Genomic DNA, 11,051 nt, shown 5'->3' with positions numbered 1-11,051 from the left:
CATGGGCCGTCATGGACCTGGCCCCACTGCGCTAGGCCCTGCATAAATTCAGAACTAAGATAGCTCCTGGCCCAAGCAGCTCACACTTGCTGTCAACCCATTTCACTCTTACGCTCTCACCCAGCGTTGGGTGGAGTTTCTTGCTCTGCACGGAAGGTTTTACCCCAAACCTGCTGATGCTGGAGACTCCACCCTTTGGCTCTTTGTGCTTTGTTACAGATTACTCCCAGACCTAACATGTGGTCCTGCAGCTGCTGGTTAGTGCCCCTCCAGACGTTTACTTCAAAGAGTACTTGAGGCACTCGAGTTCTGGATGCTGCGGTTTCCCACGCCTCTCTAAAGAGGTGGTTTTCAAACTGTGGGTTGCAACCCAGTACAGGGTCGCGGAATGGAAGGCACTGGGTTGCGGCAGCTCTGGTCAGCACCACCGACTGGGCCGTTAAGAGTCCCATCGGCGGTGCTGCCTGGCTAGTCCCTACCTGTTCTGACACCGTGCTGCGCCCAGAAGCAGGTCTGGCTCCTAGGCTGGGGGCCATGCCCCACAGGGCTCTGCGTGCTGCCCCTGCCCTGAGCATTGTCTCCACACTCCTGGCCAATGGGAGCCAGAGATGCAGTGCCTGCAGGCGAGAGCTGCATGGAGCCTCTTGCACGCCTCTGCCTAGGAGCCAGACCTGCTGCTGGCTGCTTCCAGGGCGCAGTGTGGTCCATGGTGCCAGGACAGGTGGGAAGCCTGCCTCTGCACCCCAGCTGTGCTGCTGACCGGGAGCTGCCGGAGGTAAGCCTGTGCCCCAATCCCCTACCCCAGCCCTGAGCCCCTCCTGAAACCCAGAGCCCCCTCCTACACCCCAAATCCCTCATCCCGGGCCCCACCCAAGCCTACACCCCAGCCCAGAGCCCTGACTCTCCTACACCTCAGCCCCAGCCCTGAGTCCCACCCCGCAGCCCTCACCCCAACCTTGAGTCCTTCCCACACCCCAAACCCCTCATCCCCAGCTCCGTTGGGTTGCGGGCATCAATTTTCTTCAACCGGGTCGCCAGAAAAACAAGTTTGAAAACCACAGCTCTAAAGGATTGTATTACTTAGCTGCACAATGACCTACACCCCAGAAACAACTGCTTTCTAGCAAGCAAAGTGCATCATAAACATCACAGGCCTGTAACATTTGCTACTTCCCAGGGCTAGTCACATCTGTCACTACAGGGACAAAGGCAGCGCAACAAGTGGGAGGAGGCAGGAATCTCTGTTCTCTGTGGCTTGGAAGGCTGCAAGTTACTTCGGCAGCACACAGAGGCCCAGAGATCAGAGCCCATCGTGGTGGCTGCTCAACACAGACAGGCCCTGCCCAGGGAGTTTACAATCTAACCACACTGGGGGAAGAACACACAAGAATTGCAGCCCAGAGCGATGAAGTGACGTGTCCAGGGTCACACAGGGAATCTGGTTGAGCTGGAAATGGAGCCTAGGCCTCTGCCCAGTACTGCCACCCCACGGTGCACACAGGGTAACCTAGGCTACATTTCTGCACCACACTTACCCCTCTTCCCCAGCACTAGAAGTGCATCCGCAACGCACTTGTCAATGAGGGGCTCGGAGGGTTACGAGGGTAAGAGGGGAGGGAAGATCCGCCACAGGGACTCCTCCCAGCCCTTCAGCCAGGAGTGCAAAGTTCGGCCACAAAGTTAAAAGAAAGGTCAGATTGAAATGGCTCATTCACCTGCTCCGGTCCTCAATCTTCAGAAACGGGGGCTTCAGTTTTCCCACTAGAAGGAGAATTTCGTAGTTAGCAGCTGGCCTGGGCAGGCATTCCCTCCCCCCCACAATGCACACCCCATCCCATTATCCAATCCCTGGCTACACAGAACTGGACTCCAAAAATCTAATGTTTGTCTCCCCCACGCCAATATTTATAACACTTCTGGATACTAAGAAATCCTGAAACAAGAAGGGGGGAGGGATAGCTCAGTGGTTTGAGCATTGGCCTGCTAAACCCAGGGTTGTGAGTTCAATCCTTGAGGGGGCCACTTAGGGAGCTGGGGCAAAATCAGTATTTGGTCCTGCTAGTGAAGGCAGGGGGCTGGACTCAATGACCTTTCAAGGTCCCTTCCAGTCCTAGGAGATGGGATATCTCCATTAATTTAAATTTATTTAAAGAATCAAGATCTGTTTGCCGGAGTCTGCAGGAAGCCTGAAACAATAGCCCTGAGCGGCATCAATTTTCCACTTATCTCCACCAGTGGACTCTGAAGCCTAATGCTAAGGATGCAGGTATTTCAATGGACAACTTTCACTGCAGATAGTCATTTAGAAGGCAAAACATACAATCTGTGTTCAGAACCTTGGTGGGGATGGTTAAGTCTAGAGAAGATTTAATGGACAGCTGAGAGACAGCGAAGAGTTAAAAGCTGCTACAGATGAGCAAGCAACAAAGGTTGTTAGTTCTGTTAACAAGGGCCCAAGTTGTGGTCAGGCCCAGAGCCAAAGCACGGCTGTTGTCAGAATGCCCTCCATGTCAGGCGGACAGCAGGTACCAGCGTGTGCTGGGGGAGCAGTAGCTGAACTCAGCCTCAGCAGGGTGTCAGGATACAGACATCCTCTCATGGGGCATCAGGTTGATTCTTCCCACAAGCAGGATTTAGGGCTATGCCTTCCCGATACGTGGGCAGCACAAGGCAAGTAACCTGCTGTGTCCCAGGCTGTGCCAAGGTGCTTGGTGTTGCACTTGAGAAGGAGGATTTGGCCAAGCATAGGAGCTGCTCCAAGTACTTTTGGAGTGTCAAACGCACCAAGGCCACAAAGGAGACTGGAGTCTGATTCTTTACGATGGGCCCAGGCCTGAGAGCTGGGTACCCCCCCAGCCTGGGAGATCAAGAACAACAAGTCTGACCACCCCGGCTGGGGCTGGGGCACCCAAGAGGCCTCTGAGCAGGTTTGAGCCGAGATTTGTATCCAGGATGTTAAGTCACTGAAGCGAAGTAGCTATTAAAGCACAAGGCTGAAATTGTTCCCATGTAGCTGCTGGGTGCTCAGCACTTTCGGAAGTCAGACCTCATATTTAGGGACCTAAAATGAGTCTGGAAGCACCATTTGGTGCCCACATGAGTGGCCTGGTTTTGATCAGTGACAAACCCCACCCCCAACGGTTCAGCTTTCGCTCTCTGTTCGCAATCTTTACACTAGCTCTCAGTCACTGGAGGTTCTTCCAGGCCAGACAAGACTGAAGTCTCGTCAGCAGGAAACAAGGTTTCCTAGAGATCTCCAGCCATCTCTGTCCCATTATATAGGAGCAAGAAGCACAGGGCTATTGTCTGCCCCAGCTCTGGAGGTCACCTTTTAAAAAAAGCTGCCTTCGAGGTTTAAGAGTCAGACCTGACTCCAGCCTGAACGCTTTGAAGGCAGCAAAGGCTTCTCTGAACGCTCCCTTCCCAGCAGGGCGAAGGCCACATGCTTCCAGGCCAGCCCATGAGTAAAGCAGCATCGCTGAAGTACAGCCACACCATTGGTGCTCCGGTCTGCACAACAGATCCCAACGGTGCAGTGAGCCAAGTACATAAAAAAAATCCCCCCCAAACTGTATGTTAAGACATGGTCAGTCCTACATCGGCGTCAGTGGCATATTGCAGCCTTCTGCTAACAGAAGCGAGTGGGATGTGGGGAACACGTTCTCCCCTCCGGAGGAGGTGTTATTCGAGACTTCGTGTCACAGCCAACAGTGGATTCAGAGAATGAAGCCGCAGTAGCTCAGTTCTTACCATGACTCACAATTCTAGAAGCACCTGCTGTAAAGTGTCTCACAGCACAGAAGAGACAAGATAAGTGGACAAATGATGAACGTGATTTTAGACAAGATCCCGCCTGAGAGCAAGAGCAGAAAGCCAGCCACACAGGAAGCATCCTAGCTATGCTTTCAAAATGCTGCGCAAGCTTTAAAGCACGACAAGGAGAGCCCAGCAAGTTTTCTGTCGGAGCTTGGACAGTAAATGGCTTGGATGGAACAGAAGTTTTTGCAGAAACAAGTCGTTTTGTTGAAACATCAATGACGCGTTTTCACAAAATCTCCCAACCAGCTCGACACCAGCTGAGAGCAAAGCTTCTGTACTGACCTTTAAGGACTCCTGGCCCCACTGAGAAACACTTCACCTAGACAGAAAAACAGACAGCATTTAGGATGGGGGCCAGCCATAAACAAGCCTAGCAGCCCACTGATTGCAGAGCAGTGAGGGGGGAAGATGGCAGCACAGGGCATGCTCATCCTTAAGGCAGTCCACGGCTGCTGTGACCCAGGAGTTCTTGTCCCCTGGTGTTTGGCAGATCTGACTTGGTTCGCGTAGCTCAGCATTGCCTCGCTCAGACTCCTGGAAAGCAGATCATACGACTGACCCTCCTAAAGCAAGGCCAGCCTCACCTGGCCGCCACCCTAACCCAAGCCTGCTGGCAGACTGCTGACTGTCTACCGCATTGTGGTTTTACCTCCCTTGCCTCTTGGGTGGAGAAAGTTTCCCCCTGTAAATTGGTTGGGATCCGGGCCTGTTGTAGGTTGGTCATCCAGCCCAGCACTAGGCCTGGGCGGCACCTGAAGTTGGCTTGCTAGAAGGATTTCAGCTTGGGGGTGTGTGCGTTTTAAAACCCATCGAGTTGTACCAGTAAAAGCGCCAGCATGGACTCAGTTATACTGAGCAAAAGGTGCCTCCTCTGCCTGCATAGAATAAGGACTTTTCTACCAGTATATCTACAGCCCCACTAGACTAGGTTATACTGGTTTAACTATACCAAGCGCATCAGAGTTTCAGGCCAGAACCATCAGATCATCTAGTCCGACTACCTATATAATCACAGACCACCCCCACCCCCTAGACACACCTGTATTGAGCCCAATAACTCCTTAGGCTAAAGAGTTCAGCCCTCAGGAGACTAAACAGTTGCATGCCACAGGCAGAGAACAGAGGCATTAGAGACATCTCACTCTTGAGGCCCCTGCAGTGGCAGGGAATTGATCAGGTATGTGACCCACACTGCACAGGAAGGTGGAAACTCCCCCCCCCCAGATCTCTGCTGGTCTGACCTTGGGGGACATGCCTTCCCAACCCCAAAGCTAGTGATCAGTGAGACCCTGAGCATATGAACAGGAGACACCAGCCAGACAATGGAGGAGCAATTCTCTGCACCATCTCAGACCACTGATCCACCCTGTCCAGTGTCTCATCACCAGCTGTGGCCAATCACTGCTGCTTCAGAGGCAGATGAAAAGACCCAGAATACCTCTGGCCAATTGTGCCCTGGGGAACAGATTCCTTCCTGACCTCGGCAGGCAACCTGCTTAAGCCCTGAAATGTGAGATTTGATAATAATCAATGTCATCCTACTGATCTGCGAGTGTTAGGAACATGCAGAGCTTCCTGTTCTCCCCCCCCCCCCCCCATAGCCCATGAAGGAAGGGGATGAACAGGGGTGCAGAGATTCACAGATTCCAAGGCCAGAAAGGGTCACCATGACCACAAAACAGCCTCACACACACTGGCTGCAGCATTGCTCCCAGAGCAGGATTAACGCATGTTGCAGAAAGATTCTAATCTCACTATAGAGACTCCAAGCGAGGGGGAGTCTACCACCTCCCTGGGTAAGTTGTTCCAATGTTCACTCACCCCCAGTGCTGGCAAACCGCCTCTTACATCAAGTCAGAATTTGTCCAACTTGACCTTCCAGCCACTGGGTCTTGTTCCGCATTTGGTGGTGGAGTTGAAAAGCCCCTCTCATGATCAGAGATTTTGTCCATGTGTCAGGGCCTAGGCGCAGTGAGCAACTCACCCTTCAGTAAAACGAAGAGTTAAGTCTCAAACCACGAGGCCTCTTTTCCAGCACCTGGATCTTGTGGGACCCCTTTGAACTCTCTCCAGTAGATCCTCATCTTTGAGGTGTGGACACCAGAACTAGACAGTGTTCTAGTAGCTGTCTTACCAATGCCATACAATCATAGTAATGAAGGTCTGGAAGGGATCTAGAGGGATCATCCAGTCCTATGCTAAGGTAGGATTAAGTCAGTCCAGACCATCCCTGACAGGCGTGTATCTAACCTGTTCTAAAAAAGAAAAACAAAACCATCACTTCCCTACTTCTACCTGATATTCCTTTCCATACTTTTCCTTTTTGCCACACTTTTGAGATCTCATGTTGAGGGACATCTACAAACACGATGTCCTTTTGAGTCACTACTTTCCCCCAAACAGGCTTCCATCCTGTACGTACAACCTGGATTCTTGGTTCCTAGATGTATTACCTTACATTTGGCTGTATTAAAATGCATTTTGTTGGATTCTGATCATTTAACTATTTAGATCATTAACAGTATCCTTTCCTCATTACTTACTGCCCCCAAACTTTGGGTCATCTATAACTTTACCAACGATTTTGTATCATCGCCTAAAATGTTTATGGAAACTAAACTTGATTGGTTTTGTTGAGCTTACAAGATTGGCAGAAAGAGGTAATAGTGTTGATGTAACAGACTTCTGTAAGGCCTCTGACTTGGTACTGCATGATACTCGGATTAAAAACTAGAATATAAAAATTAACATGGCATACACTAAATGGATTAAAACTGGCTAACTAAACAGAATCATCCTCCAGCAGGTGCATTTCTAGTGGGTTCCTGCAGGGATCAGTCCTTGGCCCTACGCTATTTAACAGTTTTTATGTTTTCTACCAGGTCATTGATAAGTCATCACTGATAATGTTTGCAGATGAGAAAAATTGGGGGTGGTAAATAACAAGGGCAGGTTACTGATTCAGCATGATCTGGATCGTTTGGTAAGCTGCATGCATGCATGCATGCATACAAGGTGTGTGTTTAATATGGCTAAACATAAATGTATACATCTAGGAACAAAGAATGTAGGTCATACTTACCCAGTGGGAGACTGTCCTGGGAAGATGCGATTAAAGATTTGGGGGTCATGGTGGATAATCAGCTGAACATGAGCTCCGGGGGATGCTGTGGCCAAAAGGGCCAATCCTTAAATGTATAAACAGGGGAATCTCGATTAGGAGGAGAGAGGTTATTTTACCTCTATTTGGCATTGGTGCGGCCGCGGCTGGAATACTGCATCCAGTTCTAGTGTCTGCGATTCAAGAAGGATGTTGATAAGTTGGGGAGGATGCAGAGAAGAGCCACAAGACTAATTAAAGGATTAGAAAACCTGCCTTGCGTCGAAAGACTCAAGAAGCTCAATCTTAAAGAGGTCAATGGGTGACTTGAGCAGAGTGTGTAAGTACCTACCCAGGGAACAAAGATTTAATAACGGGCTCTTCAATCTAGCAGAGACAGGTGCAACACCATCCTGTGGCTGGAAGTTGAATCTAAACAAAGTCAGACTAGAAATAAGGCACAAATTTTTAACTGTGAAAGTAATCAACCATTGGAACAGTTTACCCAGAGTTGTGGTGGATGCTCCATTCCTGACAGTTGTTAAATCCAGACTGGATGTTTTCTAGAAGATCTGCTCTAGGGATTATTGGGGGGAAGTTCTGTGGCCTGTTTACATAGGTGGTCAGACGAGATCACCACAAAGATCCCTTCTGGCCTTGGAATTGTTGATAAAATACTGACTGGCACTGGACAAAAACCAATCCCTATGGGGCCCTGCTCATTGACCTTGTATGTTCAGACAAGGCCTGAAGTGACTTTGCTGTAAGAGGGCTGCATCCTGGGGTAGTCAGGGAGGACAAAAAACACTTGTTCCCAGGAAGCCCTGCACTGGGGGAAGGGTTTAGGTCAGTTACCATCATCTTCTCACTCTGCTTCCTTGCTCCTGACACACGGAACAGCAGCTGCTGCACACAGGCCATCATTTCTGTGTGGGGTGGGAAGTCAAGGCGCTAAAGTCCAGAGAAACAGAGGGGGCTGCTACTCCTCAGCACCCATAGCCAATGGAGGATGAAATACAACTCCAGAGATCTACCCACCGTACCAGGGAAAGTGCTTCAGCGCCCTCCTCTGCCACCTTTGGCAAAGAGTGGTACTGCACATCCTCCTTCCATGGAGGAAATAAGGACAAGAGCTAGTGGCCAGATGGGAGAGGGAGCTCTGTGTGTTGGGTGCTACAATCAGTGGGAGCGAAGAGCTTTCAGCCCTAGATGGCTGACTGGTGCGTTGGTCCTGAGAGACCAGGTGGGTGAGGGAATCTCGGTTCTTGGACCAGCTCTAGCCAAGGCAGATGTAGCAGCATTTCCCTTTACAGAGGGGATGCAGAGGAGGGTGCAGCATGCCTTAGACAAACAGGCAGAAGCTGAGCTGCAGCCCACTTTAGCCTAGAAACTCTAAACTCATGTTGGACGGGGTTGGGTGTGCATGAGCCCAGGGTACAGAGCCTCAGCTGTTGGCTCGAGTCCAGCATGGGTCAGCAGAGACCTAGCACCCCAGCCCCATTGCTAGTGAGAGGCATCCCCAGTGCTCCCCTCCCTCCCTGAGGATCTCGGCAAGCTGCTCTTGTGGGAGTTGCTACATGCCAGGACCAAGGCACTTCAGCAGGGCTCACTGACACTGTCTAGGCTAAACGTGGTCTGCGCTTATGCAGAGGCCTTCGGGACCATCAATCCAGCAGGGACGTGCATTTAACATACAGACCAGATGTGATCCTAAGGTGTAGTGGTGGTTCTGCACCTGTGTTTAGAACCCTTGGATCAGGAGAGGAAGGTTATAGTCAGACTGCTAGGAAAAGAACATAGATGGGTCTGACCAAGCCCACACCCCGTTCCCCACACAGACTTTTGAAGACCCTCCTTTGAAAGCCTGTTTCCCCCAGGCCAGCAAAGCCTCAGTCACCATCAAATTCTTGCTCCCCCCATAACCAGCCATTCACCCCCCAGGTCACAGATTCAGAAGCTAGATATTAAAGGTCAGATTCCCATCCCCACAGCACAGTTTCTGTAGAAGGATACCATCCACATGCAAGATCCGAACCCCCCAGGAGCGAGCATTGGCAAGGATACTACTGCCACTGCTGGAGTCCTGCATAAACAAGAGGAGAGACTCAGTGATGCACAGCCCAGGTCGAGTGGACATCTCAGTCGGACTGTTGGCCTCGACAGGCTACGAGATTATATTGTGGGTCACATCACTGTCAGTCATTAACATTAGTCTTTCCTGCCCCACATCCAAAGTCAGCAGCAGGATTTTAGCAGATGCCATTTTGAGAACTTCTAGAGTTAGAAGCCATGACTTCCCTAGTGGAAAGGCTGCAATCCCACTGCTCAGAAGCAGTTTTCTAGCCCATCTTGACTGACCAGAAATCAGTGGTAGCCAAGATCATCTTGGTATAAGACTAGAAACAAGAGCTATCTTGCTGTAAAGATGGGATTTTTTGAGTAGCCAATTCTACCTTTGCCATTTCAGAAAGCTCAATCCTGGGCCAGCTCCCTGCCCCAGAGGGGATCTGTCAATTTGCAGATGAAGTTGGCATTTCCAAGTCCTAGGGCACATGGTGCAGGGAAGAGGAGAAAATGTTCTTACCCGGACTCAGAGCTGGAAGCATGAGCTAGACTAAGTCGGCTGTAGCGTGAGCCTTTTAGTTAAGCATCAATGCCATGTTTGTTACTGAGGGATCAGAAACCTTTCAGCACAAGGGCTAACGGCAAAGCCTCTCCCAACTCCGCAGCCAGGCTATGTGGCTAACCAAGTCCATGTCCCGAGTGGCTTCAGTGCTCCCTAGGTTATTGCTAAGTCTCCTGATGCCGTTGGGAGGCTCTTATAGGCCTGGTCTGCACCTAAAAGCCTCAGGTCAACCTAGCTATATCACTCAGGGCTGTGAAAGGTTTCACATCCTGTGCAGCATACAAACCCCACTGTGGTCTTCCATTGACCGAGTTTGGAGAGGTGGGTTATCTACATTGACCGAAAACCCCCTTCTGTTGATGTAGGAAGCATCCACACTGCAGCACTGCCACTGCAAAGCAGTCACACGCGTTGGGTCGTTCAAGCAACAGTAATATAGCTACCTGTATGAGTGTCCAGTCCAAGGGCCAGCACTGGGAGGCAGCACGTGGGAAAGGAATAGACCCCATAAGGGGCTGAATGGCTCAGAACACCGGGCAGCATTACAGTCTTGCATTTTTGAATGGAGGACTTGTACTTGCAACCCAGGTGGTGTCTAGCGATGGGCCAAATCTCTGCACTGCTCCCCAAGCACAGGCCGGATTGTTGCCCTGCTCAGGAATGCCTTGCACCTACCTGTCTAGAGGGGAAGCCCATCACGGTGCTGCTCACCTGGTTCCTCATGGCCTTCTGCAGCAGCTCCTTCCCCCTGCTGATCAGAGCCTGCAGAAGACACAAGCCAAACAGCATTTAGACCAAAAGCTCCGGAGCAGCCAGCCAGGTGGACCAGTACGCTGCTGCCCAGATCGTTTTAAAGGGAGAGGGAACAGATTCTCAGTGTCATCATGTACCGTGTCCCTGGCACCCCCAACCATCACTACCACCCCCGATTACAGACCTCCAGGGAGATGCAATAGGTTTAACCTTCCCAGGAGAGGATCCGCTCAGAGGCCCAAGGCTTCCCTTCTCCACCACAGGCTCTTCACTGCAGAGGTCCTTTGGCAAAGGACATGCTTCTCTTGGGCAGCAGCAAGTGGCTTTTGTACCCTGAGGCTCTGCCCTATGGGACTGAAAGTCTGCCCGGGACACCTACAGTCCGCCCGGCCTTCAGCATGTTGGACCAGAGACTATAGCACAGGTCAGGTTAACAGTGCAGCAGGAAAGCCATGGATGGGACTCTTGCTAGATCTGCTATGGAAGCCATTTGGCCTCTACATAGACATGCCCAGCAGAGGCCATGTTGCAGTAGGATGCCCTGTCAGACCGCAGGGAGAGAGCAAGGTTGCTTCTAGTTTGGGGGTGGGGCTCAAGCCATCTGACCGTGTATTATTTCTTTACTACTCTGGGCAGCCCTCAGTGCAGCCCTGGCCAGCGCCCTGCCCGGTGCTGCATGTTCTACTGTTAACAGTTCAATGGAGTCGGATTGTTTTACAGGTTGGGAAGACCTTGAAGTGCAACACTGAGCCC

The sequence above is a fragment of the Emys orbicularis genome, chromosome 25 (assembly GCF_028017835.1).
Source record: "Emys orbicularis isolate rEmyOrb1 chromosome 25, rEmyOrb1.hap1, whole genome shotgun sequence".
NCBI classification, from domain to species: Eukaryota; Metazoa; Chordata; order Testudines; family Emydidae; genus Emys; species Emys orbicularis.
The sequence above is the reverse complement of the archived record's forward strand: the minus strand, read 5'-3'. Positions refer to the sequence as shown.